Source organism: Theropithecus gelada, chromosome 3 (genome assembly GCF_003255815.1).
Source record: "Theropithecus gelada isolate Dixy chromosome 3, Tgel_1.0, whole genome shotgun sequence".
In the NCBI taxonomy this organism is placed as follows: Eukaryota; Metazoa; Chordata; class Mammalia; order Primates; family Cercopithecidae; genus Theropithecus; species Theropithecus gelada.
The window spans coordinates 17,674,887-17,691,894 of NC_037670.1; the positions used below are offsets into that span (position 1 = coordinate 17,674,887).

The window sequence follows — 17,008 nt, forward strand, 5'->3', positions numbered from 1 at the left end:
AGCACCAGGCACTGGGCTGGACGGCGCTTTCCAGGACTGCTTGTAGAGCTCACGCCTCTCTGAAGGCCAGGCAAGGCGTGAACCCCAGGACCCCAGCCGAGGTCTGATCAACGGCACCACCCGCACTTTCCTGTCCGGGGCCTGCCTGGTCTGCCTGCCGCGCCCCTGCCCTCGACTCCACACCACGCTGGCTCCCACCTGCATTCATCTTCCGGAAGGGGGGCTCCATTCACAGCCCTGCGCTGCCACCCCTGCGCGTGGTCCTGCCCCTCCTCCTGCCCCACCCATGGCAGCCGGCCCTGAGCCCCGAGCCCCAGGTGTCCAACTCCTGGCTGCTGCTGCCCCAGGCCTGTTGGGAGGTCATCCTGGTGACCTGATGACCAGAGGTTCCACTGACAATCAGGAGATTCCGAAGGCTGAGGACTCATCTGTAAGTCCCCACAGAGCCCACAGCCTGGGGTGGCCCTGGGGGTGCAGGAAGTGTCCACATTCTGACCCCCAGCAGCCTAGAGGGTCCTGCTGAGGCTCAGAACACATCCAAGGCTTCCTGCCCCACGGAGTGGCCCTTCACAGGCGAGAGGCCCTTATTCCCACGGTTACTAATGCCACCCCTTCTGCAAACCAACACCGCACCACGCTGTCACCTCTGGCTGCTGGGACAGGTCAGTCAGTGTCTTAAAGCAACACAGGCGTCTCTCGGAGCTCAGGAGACTGGAATTCAGAAGTCACAGTGACCAGAGGGGTCCTCTGGAGGCTCCAGGGGAACCCACTTCCTGCTCTTCTCATGTTCTCCCCAGCCCCCGCCCGTGGCTCCGCCTCCACCATCCCCTCCTCTCCCTGTCCTGCCCCTTCCCTATAAGGACCCTTGTGACGACATGGGGCCCACCAGATAATCCAGGGTCATCCCCACCTGATCCTGCACCTCATCCCACACACAGGCCACATGCATGGGTCCCACAGGCCGGGGTGGTCAGCTCGGGGTCAGTATTCAGCCTTCTACGCATGTGATCGGAAGTGGAAGCATAAATGTGGGTTTGGGTTTTGTTTCTTAAGTTCGGTGATGTTAGCGTCCATCTGTCTGCCCTCTCACTGGCGGGCAGGGCTGTTTTCCAGTCTGGGAGGCTGGCTGTCCGTGAGGCCCTCAGGCCACGTGCCCGGAGTGTGGCCGTCAGCAGGGGCCAGGCTGGGGCAGAGTCGGCTGCAGGGTCCCCGTCTTGTCTGCAGGAGGCCACCCAGGTCTGTTTAAAGTGTCAGACGTCCCCCATGTTGGTGAGACAGGCTGAATTGGGACAGGTGGTTTTCCTGGTTTCCAAACCTCCCACAACATTCTTAGTCATTTTCACAATAGAAACATGTGACTAGCAACCTGAGTATCCCAAATTCTGAGCAGGTCAGGCTGGAGCCCATTTCTTTGGGGGTGAAGTCTCATTTCAACTGGGAAACAGGGATGTCCTGGCTGCCCTGAGGGGATCAGAGACCCCGCATCAAGATGTGCCCCCGAAAGGGAGACAGGGCTGAGATTCCAGGACCCAAGACAGATCAGAGGTCAGCACCAACACGGCCTGCCTCCTCCCCCTCCTCCCCTTCCTCCTCCTCCTAAGGACCGAGGCAGAGAGCAGAGATGGTTCAGGTGCACACGGGCTTGGAGAGGGTAAGCTGTTTAGCTGAAATGAGAATTTATACTAGAAGATGCCTCCCAGCTCCATGCACCAGCTCACTCCATAAGGCTCCTGCCCCTGAGGGTCCGCCACCGCCCTCAGCACCCCTCCAATCCCACACCTAGGGAATTTCCTGGGAACCTGCCTTTTAAGCCCTCTCCATCCTCTACCCTGCCTCTGTCCTCTGCAAAGCCCCAGGCACGAGTGCTGGGCATGGCTGGCGGGGCCTTTGCTTCCCTCAGTGCCCAGGGACAAGGATGTGCAGGACGGGCAGAGGGACCCCGGGGTTAGCTCAGACGGGATCCATGGACACTTCCTTCTTTCTGGATGGAAGGCTGAGGTGATAACAGAAAGGAAGCGGATGTTCTCTGATCTCCTCCTCAGAGGCAGCACATGAGGCTAAACTTTACAAAGCACAGACGCCTGCCTCCGGGAACTGCCTCTTTATAAGAAAGCTCCTCGCAGGGGCAAAAGAGGCCCAGCTTTCTCAGAAGTCCCCTGACAGCCGACGGGTCTTAGCAGGAGATTTTAGAAAATGGTTGCCACCCAGTAACAAAATCCAGCAAGTGGAGGAGGCAGGTGTTCCCCGGGTCCCCGCGACAGGGGCGCTGAAGCCTGTCAGGGTGCAGGCTTCCTGGCCTGCGGACACAAGAGGGGCTGGAGGAGGTCGGGATGGCTGCCCTCCCTCACACACATTGTCGTGGGCAGGCACAGCGTGGGGCTGAGTAAGCAGCAGCACAAACCTGCGTCTGGTCACAGGGACCCATTTTACTCATGGTGCACACCAGTCCCTCCTATGCGGCTCTGCCCTAAGGGCGGGGATGGAGCCCCCTCTACCGTGGAGTCCCCCGCAGAGCCTCAGGACCGGCCGGCCTCAGAGGGCTGTCAGCAGGACCCACCCCAGGAAGCCAATGTGCCATGTCCCATCCTTCCTGTAGGGCCCCATGTTCATCCCCAGGCACAGATTAGAGACCAAGACACAGAGAGGGTGAGCAGCCTGCCTGTGGCCACACAGCACTCAGGGTCACAGCCTGAGCTCTCAGTCATCACACTAGATGGCATCCCACTCATGAGGGCAAAGAGGACCATAGACGACGGCCAGGCTTCCTGACAGTTTAGGCATTACTGTGAGAAGCATCTCTAATTCCATATCCACAAAGGCAGAGTCAAGACGCTAGCAGCTGACAGGTGCCACGTGCCTCCCCACAGGCACTTCGCTTGCAGGACCCCCGCTGCCCCTCGGCAGACCTCTGCTGCAGATGAGCAAAGTGGCAGGGCCAGCTCCACTGTCTGTGTGCCTGGGCCGCAGGCCCCTGAGCTCTGCTGGCCACTCCAGGGTCCCACCTCTAAAGGGACCAGAAAGATGAGGAAAAACAACCCCACACATTAAGAAATATCATACCCCATGACCGGGCGTGGGGGCTCACGCCTGGAATCCCAGCACTTTGGGAGGCCGAGGCAGGTGGATCACCTGAGGTCGGGAGTTTGAGACCAGCCTGGCCAACATGGCAAAACCCTGTCTCTACTAAAAAAAAAAAAAAAAATGCCAGGTGTGGTGATGCACACCTGTAGTCCCAGCTACTCAGGAGGTTGAGACAGCAGAATTGCTTGAGCCCGGGAGATGGAGATTGCAGTGAGCCGAGGTCACGCCATGGCACTCCAGCCTGGGCGACAGAGCCAGACTCTGTCTCAAAAAAAAAAAAAAAAAAAAAAATCAAACCCCCAGTTAAAGACTAACCATAAACAATAAAAGTACGCAAAATAGGACATCCAGAGCTGAAAGCATCAACAGACAAAAAGCAATGGGGAAAGAGAACGCACCTGCAGGGAAGTGGGCACGAGCCACAAACCCAGCATTCCCAGAGAAGCACGACAGCCCCTTAGTGCGTGAAAACATTCACCCACACGGCGAACTCCACATTCCCCAAGAAACACAACGGCCCCTGAGTGGATGAGAATGTTCACCCGCATGACAATGGGGACTCACAAAACAGAACTCTGAGATGACACTTTCCATCCACCAAATTAACAAGGTTTTTTAAAAGACAGGACCCAGCCTGGCTGTTAGGGCTGCAGAGCTGCATGTAAATGAACGTCACCCAACAGAAGTGAGGCCCTCCCCTCTCCTGCAGGTCCCCGACCACTGCCCCTCCTCCACTCAGCCCTGACTCTGGCTGGGGTGGCACCCAAGATAAGAGCTGTGAGAAGACGAAGCCCTTGCCTGCGTCAGCGATAAGGGTGCACTGTTCCCTGTGACTGCTTGTTCACGGTGCCGGGCCCTCCGCAGCCTGCGTCAGCGATAAGGGCACGCTGTTCCCCGTGTCTGCTCGTTCACAGCGCCGGGCCCTCCAGACTGTGGGCGTCCGAGGCTCACAGCGCCGGGCCCTCCAGACTGTGGGCGTCCGAGGCTCACAGCGCCGGGCCCTCCAGACTGTGGGCATCCAAGGCTCACTGTGGTGTTTCCTTCCCCTGTCTCGGGCAGGCATGGCCCCTCGCACACAGAGGTGCTCAAAAATGCACACAGGAAAAAAGAATCAAAGGCCAGATGGACAAAGAACAGTGGCTGGGCTCTCCCAGAGCAGCTGGTGGGGGTCTCACCGCCCATCAGCCCACAGCCCTGGGCTCTGAGGTCCTCCACTGATGCCAGTCCCCAACCCCACTGGCCTCTTTAGCCCTAAAACGTGGCAGAAGTCACAGACACTGTTCCGTGGGGGCACCTGGCATCAGGGAAGGCAGAGTCACTGCAGACGACGTCCTGCCCCTGGATAACGCCCTGCACTGGTGGCTGCAGGGCTGGGGCTTCGCCGCAGGCCCACGGAGGTCCTGGGACGCTGCCCCTCTCTCTCCCATGCCCCTCCCTGCCACAGGGAGAGGCCAGATGTCCCGCCCAGCAGCAGCGTCCACGTGAATCGAGCGATTCCTCCCAAAACAGAGTCTCCCGCTGTCTAAGTTGTAACATGGAAGGGAGGTCTCTCTCGGTCCCCGAGGCTGTGGGGTGTGTGGACTCGGGCCTGCCCAGGTGCGTCCAGAAGAGGCCTCTGGGGCAGCCGAATCAGAGGCTCTCCTGAGCCCTCAAGCTCCGGGACCGGTGAAGCCGCCACCAAGACAGGCTGCCGGCCCAGGAGCTACGTCCAGCCTGGCTTTCCCATCGGTTCACGTCACCCCAAAACAGACAGTGCCTCTGCTGCCCCAGGAGCAGCTGTGCTGGCAGGTTCTCTGCAGACAGGAGTCCGAGCTGCTGAAACTTGATGCTATCTCAAAATCTCTAAGCGCAGATTCCAGAAAGGCCTAACTGCGGCAAACGTTGAAGCTGCTCAATGGAACGGTGGGAAAATACAAAAGCAAGGACTTCAGACCAAAAATAAATGAGCAAACGAACAAACAAACGGCTGGGGGGTGGGTGCGAATTCCACCACTGTAACCCATCACGCTCTCTCCTCCTGCCGCTCCCACTGGCCTTCCTGCCTGTGGCTCTGGCCCAATGTCTGTCCACGGGCACTCCCTGCAGGGTCAGCCTTCACCCCCAGTGTATGTCCACGGGCACTCCCCACAGGGTCAGCCCTCACCCCCAGTGTATGTCCACGGGCACTCCCCGCAGGGTCAGCCTTCACCCCCAGTGTGTCCATCCACGGGCACTCCCCCCACGGTCAGCCCTCACCCCCAGTGTGTCCGTCCACAGGCACTCCCCGCAGGGTCAGCCTTCACCCCCAGTGTGTCCGTCCACGGGCACTCCCCCCACGGTCAGCCTTCACCCCCAGTGTCCGTCCACAGGCACTCCCCGCAGGGTCAGCCTTCACCCCCAGTGTGTCTGTCCACGGGCACTCCCCCCACGGTCAGCCCTCACCCCCAGTGTGTCCGTCCACAGGCACTCCCCGCAGGGTCAGCCTTCACCCCCAGTGTCCGTCCACAGGCACTCCCCGCAGGGTCAGCCCTCACCCCCAGTGTATGTCCACGGGCACTCCCCCCACGGTCAGCCCTCACCCCCAGTGTATGTCCACGGGCACTCCCCGCAGGGTCAGCCTTCACCCCCAGTGTCCGTCCACAGGCACTCCCCGCAGGGTCAGCCTTCACCCCCAGTCAGTGCCTGGCGCCAGCACCAGCGTGTGCCCACTCGCAGCCCTGCTGGCCTTCTGGAAGCCGGCGTGGTGACAGCCAAACCACCATCCAGCCTGGTGCCTGCCCTGCCCTGCCCATCACACGGCCCCGGTGGGAACGAGGGGCCCCACAGGGGATCAGCCCCGAGGTGGCGAGGCGACCCCGTCTGCCAGCATGAAATGCCAGAAAGTGCCAGAAAGATGCAAGGGCTTGAGAATAGTTCCCCTTTCCCCAGCTCTTGTGGAAGAAGCCAGAAGAGCCGTGCCGGGGCTTGCCTGTGCCGGAGGAGCTGTGGCGGGAAGGCATGCTCCTGCAGGCATGGGGCACAGACACTTCCCCTGCAGCCTCCACATTTCATCTGACTCAGCGCATCCGAGATCAAAAGCTCCCCCTGACAGCCCTTCTGCAGAGGCCCAAACCTGCCATCTCAAACATCACCGCCAGGGCCGGTAAGCACCGCTCCCTCATTCTCTGTGGCCCTGGGCAGCGCCAGGGGACAACACAGATCAGCTCCCTGCCTGGGCTGGCTGTCTCCTCACGTGGCACGGGGTCTGGCACAAAGACACAGTCTGTGGTATGTGGCTTTTACACAGTTGCCAGCGGCCGCTCATAGAACCCCTCGAAGAAGCAGCCATTCCCGCCCCGGGGTTAAGGAGGGGGAACTGAGGCAGCAAGGCTGGTGATGGCCACTGGCCGTGGAACAGGATCTGCGCTCAGGCACCAGACGGCAGGGCTTCACTTGCCTGGCACTCTGCTGCCTTGGACAGGTCCTTGCCTGCGACCGCCTGGTGCTGGGCTCTGGCCTGTGACTGCCCAGTGCTGGCCCTGGCAAGGCTCCCAGGAGGCGGGGCTCAGCAGCCCAGTCATTCTGGGCAGGTGTCTGGGCCTCAAAAAGAGCCCCAGACCCCAAACTCCCAGGCCTGAGAGGCCTCAGATGAGAGAAGCACCCGAGCCCAGAGGCCACAGAGCACCCCACAGTGCCCCGAACTGCTTTCAGGATCTTCATGGGCCACAGTATTTCAAAATGCACCAAATGTCATCATTGTATAAGGGCACCCAACATGTATTTTAGTTTCCCAGGATTCTGCCCCTGCCCTGCACAGCACCACATGAGGGAACATCTGTCTCAGGCCCTGTGCCGTCCACCGCTGGCCAGCCACTGAAATCTCGCCATGGGGTTTGGCCCGGCCAGGCCTATCATCTTGTTCTCTTACAGGCACCCGCTAACAGACAGCCTGGAGGGTGGCAGCTCTGACTGGCCCTGGCAGGCACTGGGGTGGCCCCTTCTCCGCATGGTCCAGTGCCCCATGCCGGGGGTGGGGTGAGGGCCATGGCCAGCCCTTCCGGACACAGCCCCAGCCTGGGGGCTGTTCTCAGCCATAGCCAGCTTTCTCCCCGCCAGCCTCTGCACCTGACCCCTGAGCACTGGTGGGGAGCCAGTGCCGGCACAAAGGCCCCATTGGCTGGCACACCCTCCTCTGCAGGCCTGGGGCTGAGAGAGGAAGAGACTTGCTGGAGGTTTCAGGTGTCACCCCACCCCATCCCCCACAGCTGTGAGGTTCTCTGGATCCCTGGGCTTCACCTAGAGAGGTCCAGGGGGGACCAGGGGCTCCAACATACGCTCCACAGCCAGACCCAGGAGGGTTTCCTTCCTGAGTAGAAGCAGGCACCCCTCCCCCAACACAGTGAGTTCCAGGGGGGACCGGGGTCTCCAACATACGCTCCACAGCCAGAACCAGGAGGGTCTCCTTCCTGAGCAGAAGCAGGCACCCCCTCCCCCCACCCAGTGAGAGGGGGTGGGGAGGGTGCTGTGGTGGCCCCTCTCTCTGAGCTGCCTGCATACCCCCTGCCCCCACACAGTGAGGGGGGCGGGGGCGGGGGAGGGTGTTGTGGTGGCCCCTCTCTCTGGGCTGCCTGCATACTCCCTGCCCCCACACAGTAGGGGGGCGGTGAGGGTGTTGTAGGGGCCCCTCTCTTTGGGCTGCCTGCAGGCTGCAGCTTCTACCCCAACCCAGCCCATCCCCTACTGTCTGTCCTTAGCAATCAGGAGCTGCTCCCAGGGCAGTGGTGCTATTGCTCATATCACAGGTTCCTCCGGTACTCCCGGGGCCCAGAGAACCCAGCCTTTTCAACAGTCCAGGTGAAGACAGAACAAGGCACTCTGAGGGAGAAAGTTGGTGTGGATGCAGCATGACTACATGAGAATCACACATGTGCGGGGGGCGTGTGTGTGTGTGCATGTACACAGGTGTGCCCCCGCACGTGTGTGACTGGGAATGTGCACCTGTGTGCACAATTGTGCGTGCCCATGTATGCGTGCACCTTGCACGTTTAAATGGAGCAGCAGCGGGTGAGGTGGGGCTCTCCCGGACTGGCCCCCAGTGTCTGGCGCCTGCACTCTGGAGCAGGGCAGTTCGCTCCTTCTAGGTTTTCCTGCAGAGGACTTCCCCCGCTCTGCTTTCATTTATAGGAAAACAGGAGTACCCTGAAAAACAAGTTTTGCTGAAATTCAAAACTATCTTCCAAAGTCCCTGCATCTGAATCCTGAAGACTCCCCAGTGGGTGAGTCCAGGAATGAGACCACCTTCTACGGGAGGGTCTCTCCCGTTACCTAGGTGCTGTGTGCCCTGGGGTGAGCCACACCCATGGAAGCCAGGTCACTGAGGCCCAATCCCCGCAAGGCTTCAGAGGGAATGGGGAGTGAGGTGCAAGGACCCTGCCTTGTACCCACACCACTGGGCTCTGTGCTCACCACCAAACAGGAGGAGGTCCTAGTGGTGAGCAGGGGCAGGATATGCACCTTCTGGGGGCTGCAGGGGGGCGAGGGGAGAGCTTGATGCAGTGGTGGAGTGTGGGAGAGGCTCAGAGACAAGGCAACTCATGAGACCAGGCTCCTGGCGTGGCCATGGGCATCAGCAACTGCCGCTCTTCCTCAGCCCATTCTGACTCTGAAGCACTGACTACAAGCACCTCCCGGGGGCCATGGCCATGTCGCACACACGAATTTACCAGAGGAGAAACTGCAGGTAAGACTGCAGCACCTGATTGCTGGGTGGTAATCAGGTGGTCAAGTGACCACCGAGCCCACAGGTTCCTGATAAGAGGGAAAGGCACAAACACCATTCAAGAACCTCAGCATCACAGCGACCAATCCTGACACAAAAAAGCAAAAGACTTTTCTAGGGTCAAGCACAGCACAGAGACACGGAAAGATGCATCATTCTTGGCCAGAAAAAAAAAATGTGCAAATCAGCAAACCGGGCCTGAGGCCTTCAACTCTCAGGGGTGCTTTTTAACTTTTGAGAACAGCTCAAACCCTTGCCAGAGTCAGCATTTCAGACACATTAGCTCTTCTCCAATAACCCCTAAAGGGGGCGACTGTTTTCCCATTTCACTGGGACTTGGTCCTGCAGGGACTGGAACCTGGGCTGCAGGTGGCCTGGAGCCTGAGTTCTCTCCGGGTTGGGGGAGGGGTGTGTGGGCAGCATCCAGGCCCCTCTCTGGGGCTGCTTCCGCTTCAGCCTCCAGGACACCCGCCTTCCACATTCCATTAGACACCTCCAAGGGGCCTTCCTGCCCAGAGTGCTTGAGGCTGGGGCAGGCCCAGGACAGAAGAGGAACGCACAGCCCATTGGCTGAACGGTAACTTTCCCAGCTGAGGTCTGCACTGACTTTACACCCCACTCTTAGATCTCAAGATTGCATCTCACCAAAGTTCGCATAACAGTTTTTGTTTTTTCTATTAAAAGGCAAAATCCATCACCTTTTACATCTCCTCCTTGATAACATTTCATAAGCTCGGGGCTTGGCCCCCAGCGTCTTTCCTTTCCTTTGTCCCTGTGTGATTTTAAACGTCCCGCCCAGGGAGCCCTGGTCTGGGCCCTGCGGGCGCTGGCGGCCCGGCTCAGAGGGCAGCTCTACAGCCTGATTAATGGCCCCGAGTGACCCTGGGCCGCGGTGGGGAAGGAGCTGCGTGAGCTCGCACAGCACGGCCTTTCTCCGCCAGTGTTTCACCCCCTGCAGTTCACACAGTAAATGAGGAATTGTCTACGACTCAACACGCAGGTGTTTTCAGTACATCTACTTATAAGGTAGCTACGGTTTTGAAAGGTCTATGCTACTATTTAACCTGATGACTAAGTCGATTGGAAACAATGAAACAAATTATTACAAGAATCCAGACGACATCCCTCCCTCCCTCCCCCTTTCCTGCTTCCTCACCCGCTGTAGCAAGCAGGTGGGGAGTCGAGTCGGAGGCAGGGGCTGGCTGCGTGGACCCCCGGGTGGGATTCCACCCGCGACAAGGCACCCAGGCCCTTTGGGCGGGGCTCCCCGGGGTCAGCGTCCCCGCCGCCTCCCCCGGGCCTCTGCCGGGCTGGCTGGAGGCAAGAGGACCCGGCCAGCAGCGTGGTGGGGAACCGGGTCCTGGGGTTGGCGGCAGGAAGGTCCCCACGGGCCCCGCGCACAGTTTGCCGCGCACGGGAAGCGGCGAGGCCGGCAGGGCAGCGGCTTCTGGGCATTGTTCTCGGGCCGCGCGGCGCTCGGTGGCATCAAAGGGGACCGCGCAACCCGACACCGCGGCGGACGCGGGGACAGAGGCGCACAAGGCCCGGCCCGCGGCGAGGAGCCTGGGAGCCCGCGCGGCTTCGCTTCAACAGGTTGGAAACGCGGAGACGACGCCCCGCGCTCCACCGCCTTCCGCCCGCGGTCAGTCCCGGGACCCGGCGCTGCGGGGACGAGGCCGTGACGGCGACACAGGCCGCGTCTCCCGAGACCCCGCGGCCCCGCCCCGAGCCCTCCCGGCACCGATGCCCCCGCCGGCCGCGGAGGTTGGGTCACCGCGCGTGGACTCCGGCCGCTCGCACCGCGCACCCCGCCCGGCCCGGACCCCGCGGGGAGAATGAATGGGCGGGACTCCGGCAACCCCGCCCCGCCCGCTCCGTCCGGCTCTGGCGCCTCCTGCGCGCGTGGGCAGGGCCGGGGCTGAACCCAGAGCGGCCGGGGCGGGGGTGAGCGAGCCGGGCGGGGACCCCAGCCAGGGCGGCGAGGCCGGCGGGGACCGGCGTGAACCTTCCCGTCCAGCCCGGGTCTTACCTGGCTCCACGGAGGCCGCGCAGACCCAGAGCAGCAGGAGCAGCGGCGCACGCACGTCCAGGAGGCGCCGCCGCCGCGGCCACAGCCAGGGACACCTGCGCGGGACAGGCACGGGTCAGGGCCCCGCAGACCTCCGCCGACCCCCGTGGGCCCCCGCAGACTCCGCAGCCCCCGCAGCCCCCGCCATCCGCCGCCCGTCCGCAGCCGCACCTCGGCGCCCCCCGACCCCTGCCCGCAGCCCCAGCCGCACCTCGGCGCCCCCCGACCCCTGCCCGCAGCCCCAGCCGCACCTCGGCGCCATGCTCTCCCCGGGAGCCTCCGCGCCGCGGGATGCTGCCTCCTCCGCCGCGGTGCACCCGCTCGGACCGCCGCGCTCCAGCCGCCGCCGCTGCTGAGAGGCCGGGCAGGGGGCGGGCGCGGGGCGGGGACGGGCGGGGGGCGGAGCGACAGCCGGGCCGGGCCAGGGGAGGCGAGAGGGGGGCGGGCGCCGCCGCGGGCCTGCGGCTGCGAAGACTGGGCGGGCTGGGACCCGGGGGCGGCGGGGACGGGCGAGGGCGGACAGGGACGCGCCCCGCCCCGAGGGAGCTGCCCGAGGCTGAGACCCAGCGTAGGGTCCGGGGGCTGCCCTGCAAGGAAGCCCAGGTTTATGCGGAAAGTGACCACCGCCGCCCGCCGGGCTACGACCCCAGCCCCTGAGGCCGGTGGGGCAAAGGGAAGGAGGGAGATTTGAATAAAGACATTAACCGCGGAGGCGGGAGTTCAGGATGGAGGAGGAGGCCGAAGCCTGCACCTCCTGCCCCGCAAAGCCCCTGCAGGATCCTGTCCCGGCTGGACGGAGGGACGCGAGACAGGAGGGGCGTGCGAGGGCCAGCTCTGTCCCCAGGTCCCCCTGTCCCGAGGACCCGGCCCAGCAGAGCCCCTTCCTCCCCAGTTCCCAGGCTCCTCCTCCCTCTCAGGTGAAGACCCTGTTTCCATTTCTGCAGGGCCAGCATCCTGAGCCCCACCTGCGGGCCCTGAGCGCCTTCCTCCCGGCAGCTGTGCCCCCACCCCACCACCGGAGAGCCCTCACTCACACCAGCAATCCCCTACCACGCACCTGCTTCCTCCTGGTGTGCACAAAACTCATGGCACTGACTTGACAGCTTTCTCTAAAACCCTGATTCCACCTTGGGCCATCCACACTGTCCCTTTCCGGCCAGGGCTCATCTCCTATGCCTGGACCAGGCAGCATAGTCTCCTGTCTCCCTGGTCTACCCACACGTGGCCCCACCCATCCTCTGAAGCAGCCCCAGGAGGAAGCAGTGACTTCACACTTCTAGTGCCCGGCCCTCTGGGCCCTCCTCTCTGGGCTTGCTTGCCAGGGTCCTCCCAACCTGACCACTGCCTCCCACCTCCTCTCCACTCCTGTAGCTTTCCAGCCGCAGCTGCACGGCCTGCTTGGGATTCTCCTCTGCTGGCATCATCCCTGCCTGCCTCAGCCTTCCCAGGCCCAGTCCTGCCCAGTCTCACCCCTTCCCACCCATCCACCTGGCCAGGTCCCCACCAGCATCTGCCTTCAAACCTGGAATCCTTCTCTGAGTGCTTGTGGTCCACTGTGAGGAAGGAAATCAATTTAAAGGATTATGACCCACATTTTTTAAAAAATAAAAAGATTAAGGAGAACAGCATAGAGTAGAAGTGGTCATCGCACACTCTTCTGCAAAACTTTTGTTTCTTAGGTGGACGGAGGAGTGAGTGTGTGTGGTGTATGTCAGGATCTGGTGGTGTCTCTGCCGTGCAGTGGGCGTGTCTGAGTGCTGTGTGTGTGTCTGTGACTGTATCTTGTGTGCATGTGTCTGCGTGTCTTTGCTGTGTCTGTGCATGTGTGTTTCTGTAACTATGTACAGTGTGTGCATGTGTGTCAGTATGTGTGTGTGTGTGTGTGTGTGTGTGTTGGGGGTGTTCATGTGTCCTGGGTCCTGGTGGCATCTCCTCTCTAGGCTCCTGGCCTGTCTGGGGCCCTGTCCATTAACCCTGCAGTGCAGGTCTCTTTCACCTCTTCCATGTCACCTGCCCTGGGGCGCCACTTCCACCCAACCCAACCCATTCCTAAGTCTTCCGTCAGGGGAGGCGCCTGCTGCCAGGGGAAGCAGGTCTCTGCAGGTGTGGCCTGATGCACGGCCCTGGGGGCCTGTCTGCGGCTCCCGGGAGGGAGGGGCTGGGGCAGGGCGGGTGCCAGCCCACCTGTGGCCTGAGTTGGCCTACCTCTCTCCCGCCCCACTCCCCATCTTTGGGGACTATAGGATGCAATCAGTAGGAGACACAACTACTAAGAAACACATGTGACTGCTCACCTGGTAGCTGTAGAACTCTTTTTGCTCATTTGTTTCACTTGGGGCCTTACCTTGGCCTCATGGCTGCGTCTCCATAGGCCCTGCAGCATCCCCTCTATTAGAGTTGTATTGTTTCCTTTATAGACACAAGTGATACGTGATCACCATGGAAAAATCAACAGAAAATGCAGAAACGCATGTAGAAAATAAGACCAAAAGTTTCTCCGTTCACCTTACCTCCTCCCAGGCCCTTCTGCACAGACACCCGCAGGTGCTCTGAGGGCAGCGCCCACCGCCCACGTGGAGCTCTGCTCAGCCCTGTTTGTCCCTCCGCCAGGGTCCCAGAGGCTCTGTGCCCTCTGGTAGGGGCAGGCTCAAACCAGTGTCCCCAAAGAGACAGGCATGCCAGGTGCCTGGGGGATTTTGGAGCACAGATGTGGGCAGCAGGAGAGTGGCCATGGTGCAACCAGCACAGGTGTGGGTTGCAGGGACCAGGGGAGGGCTCATGGGCTGTGGAGGAGTGGGCTGTGGGGGGGCGCAGGGAGGAGAGAGTGTCCAGGACTGAGGGCAACTCCAGCAAAGGTCCTGGGGTGGAGCAGGTGCAGCAGGCTTAGGACTGTGTCTGAGTTCCAAGAAGTGGTAGCAGATTCCTCAAGTCTGGGCCCTGCACCACAGGTGTCTGTCTTTCTTCCTGGGCAGGTGGGCCTGGGATGGAGTTGGTGGGTTTGCAGGGAAAGGTGGTACAGACAGGGAAGGGGCTGCACTCAGGCTCAGAGGAGCTGCCCAGGCCATGGCTACAACCCACTATGCAGCCCTCTAAGGGGCCCCAGGAGCCTAGGAAAGGTTCAACTTTTGTGAGGGGCTGCACTCCTCCTGACATGGAGCAGACCCAGCCTCAGCCCTGGCTCTGGCCCTGAAGGGGCTTTAACAGCACAGACTCAGGGCCTTGGCCTCAGCGCCCACCCCAGCAGCCCTTCATGCCTGAGACACCAGAGGAAAACAGGTGGACGTGGGGAGTGCTCGCCCAGCTGGCCCAGCGCTCCCTGGAGGCACAGTGGGATCCAGGCTGCAGGAATCGTCCCTCCTCCCCGTGCCCAGCGGGCCCTGCCCCGAAGAGCTTGCTGTGTACTATGGAAGTAACTTTTCATCCAGTAAGGAAGAAAACTGTCGCGCAGGCAGGGCAGGCTGTGAAAAGCACAAACATGTATCCCAAAATCAAGTTTTCTGCGGGGTCACACACTGGCGTTCCCAGGCCCTAACCACACATGCCCACCCATAACTGAGGCGCCTCTGGGCCTGCTCGCTCCCATCCTGGCCGTGAGCACCCACCTGAGAGCTGCAGCGTGGAGAGAGGCTGGGCCGTGGCCCCTGCATGACCCTGTGGTCCCCACCCCTGCTCCTGCCACTTGGCCCCGCTGCTCAGATTATTTCCTCCTTGGCCCCAGTTGCTGCAGCACATTGTGGTCCGGGCTTGTTTCCCTGTGTCCTGCTTGGGGCTTGGGCACCCCCCACGGGATGCTCTGGCTTGCTGGTGTCTGCATCTTCGCTCCTAGCATGGTGTGGAGTAAACACCCATCACATGAAAGACCTAGGGGCCAGCTGCCTCTCTCACCCGGACCTCAGCCCTTACTGCTGGGCCTCGCTGGTGGACATGGCCTGAGGGGACACTGACCCACTGAGCCCTGCACACCAGGCAGGGCCAGCCCATCTGTGCCACAGACAGTTCGTAGGAGGACTTGTCATGGCAGAATCTGGAATTAGCAGATGAATGATGGGAAACCCACACAATGGGCCACCAGAGCCATCAGAATAAAAAGCGTCTTGTGGAAAGAGCCACAGCCAGAACCCCGCACGCCACATGGCCCGTGGCAGGGAGCATCCGTGTAGGACATTGTGAGCCTGCTGTGGCATACGACTCCCTCTGAGTGTCAAAGTACAGGAGGTCTCGATCCTTTTCTCTCTGATTTTCCACACTTCTGAAGGGTTCTATGACAACCATTTGAGCTGATTTTGGGTGCACGTCCCCATCTTGCTGCTGTGAGAAAAGGCCTCCGGTCCCCGATCCACCTGGCCTGTGTTGACTAAGGAGAATCCACACACCGGGATACACACCGCCTGGCCTCCCAGGTGGTGCTGCTGACCCGGGAGGAAGGAACCAGGCCCCAGACACCTGGCCCTGCCGCTCCCTGCCTGCCTGACAGCCGCCACCACCAACAGAGCCACCACGCAGACCTGGGCCCCCTCTCCTTCCTGCTGCTCAGCCTCACGTGGAGAAGGGAATCTCACTGCTGGCCCCACAGAGGACACAGCCCTCCCAGGGAGCTGGGACTGTGCTCAGGGGGAGGCACCCTGAATTTGCACACACCACATGCACACACACACATGCCATCCACACACCACACCCCACAAGCAACACCACACACACCCCCAGTACCACACACCCCTCAACACCACACACACCACACACCACACACATGCCTTACACACATCCCCAAACACACCATCCACACACCACAAACCACACACATACATCACATTCATGCACCATATACACATGCCATCCACCCACCACATACCACACACACGCATCATATACTACACACACATGCCATCCACATGCCACAAACCACACACATGCTATCCATCACACACACACACCATCTACACCATCTACATACTACACATCACACACGTTCACTACACACATGCCATCCACACACCATACACACACCACACTGCTGCATCACCAGCATCCAGAGCTGTGCTTGGCAGGATGCAGATGCTGAATACGTATGTTTAGATGGAAGGACCGGATGTGGGGAGGAACTTGAGCCTGGCATGTCTGAGACAGACGATTGGGAGTGTGCAGTCCCAGGGAGGTGCTGGCATGAACCCACCACAGCCTCCCAGGCCTCCACCTGCACCTGTCGGGGCCCTTTGTGCTCCCTCTCCTGTCACACCATCCACGCAATCACAAGGTGAGTCGTCTGAAGACACACAACTCACGCAGGACACAACCTCACTGTGAAAACTCCACCTGTGACCAGTAAAGCTGGACTCCCATCGCCACCTCCTGCCAAACCAAACCCTATCGTCTTCTGTGGGTTGTCCTCCTAGGCTGTTTTACAAACAGCGTTTTGTAGATATTCGTTACTCTAGAAATATTATGTTGCTTTGTGGAAGTTTAAAAACAAAGCATACATGAGATAATATCCATGGTTTTGAAGCTTGCTTTTAAAGCTCAATTTATGTTCTAGCTCTTTCTATGTCAGGATGAATACATTTATGTAAATGATTGAAATGAAACTAACTAGCTAAGTCTTCCTAAAATTAATGAGAGTTAGCTTATTAATTAATAACGAGAGTTAGTCAATTCTTCACCATTACTGAGACTTAGCTTATTTCCATTTCTTTGCTTAAAATAACATACTATCTTAAAAAGAGAAAGAAACTGTGAGAAAGAGAGAAATGAAAATGCTAAAAATGAAAACACAGTAAAAGAGATGAAAAATGGCTTTGAGAAGCTTGTCAGTAAACTTAACCTAGCCAGAGAAATCGGTGAATTTGAAAATAGCTCTACAGAAATCGTCCAAATGGAAAACCAAAGAGATAAAAGGAATGGGAAAAACATAGAGCATGTCTCCAAGAGATTACAAGATGTTATCAAGCAGTTTAACCTACAATTGGAATCACAGATGGTGAGGGGGCATGGAAGGAATATTTGAAGACATAATGGTTAATAATTTTCCAAAATCAATGACAGACATCAAAGCACAGATTAACGAAACTCAGAGACAAATGCCAAAAAAGTAAAACAAACAAACAAAACGGAAACAAAAACAAGCACAG

The 17,008-nt window shown here is 59.8% G+C and overlaps 1 long non-coding RNA gene across 1 annotated transcript; it reads left to right on the forward strand.

Moving 5' to 3' along the window:
- The first annotated feature begins 6,084 nt into the window (after positions 1–6,084).
- LOC112620380 lies at positions 6,085–8,923 on the forward strand. The gene is made up of 4 exons (XR_003118522.1): positions 6,085–6,202; positions 7,794–7,893; positions 8,224–8,315; positions 8,690–8,923. It is a non-coding gene; the product is annotated as an uncharacterized LOC112620380 (long non-coding RNA).
- The last annotated feature ends 8,085 nt before the right edge of the window (positions 8,924–17,008 follow it).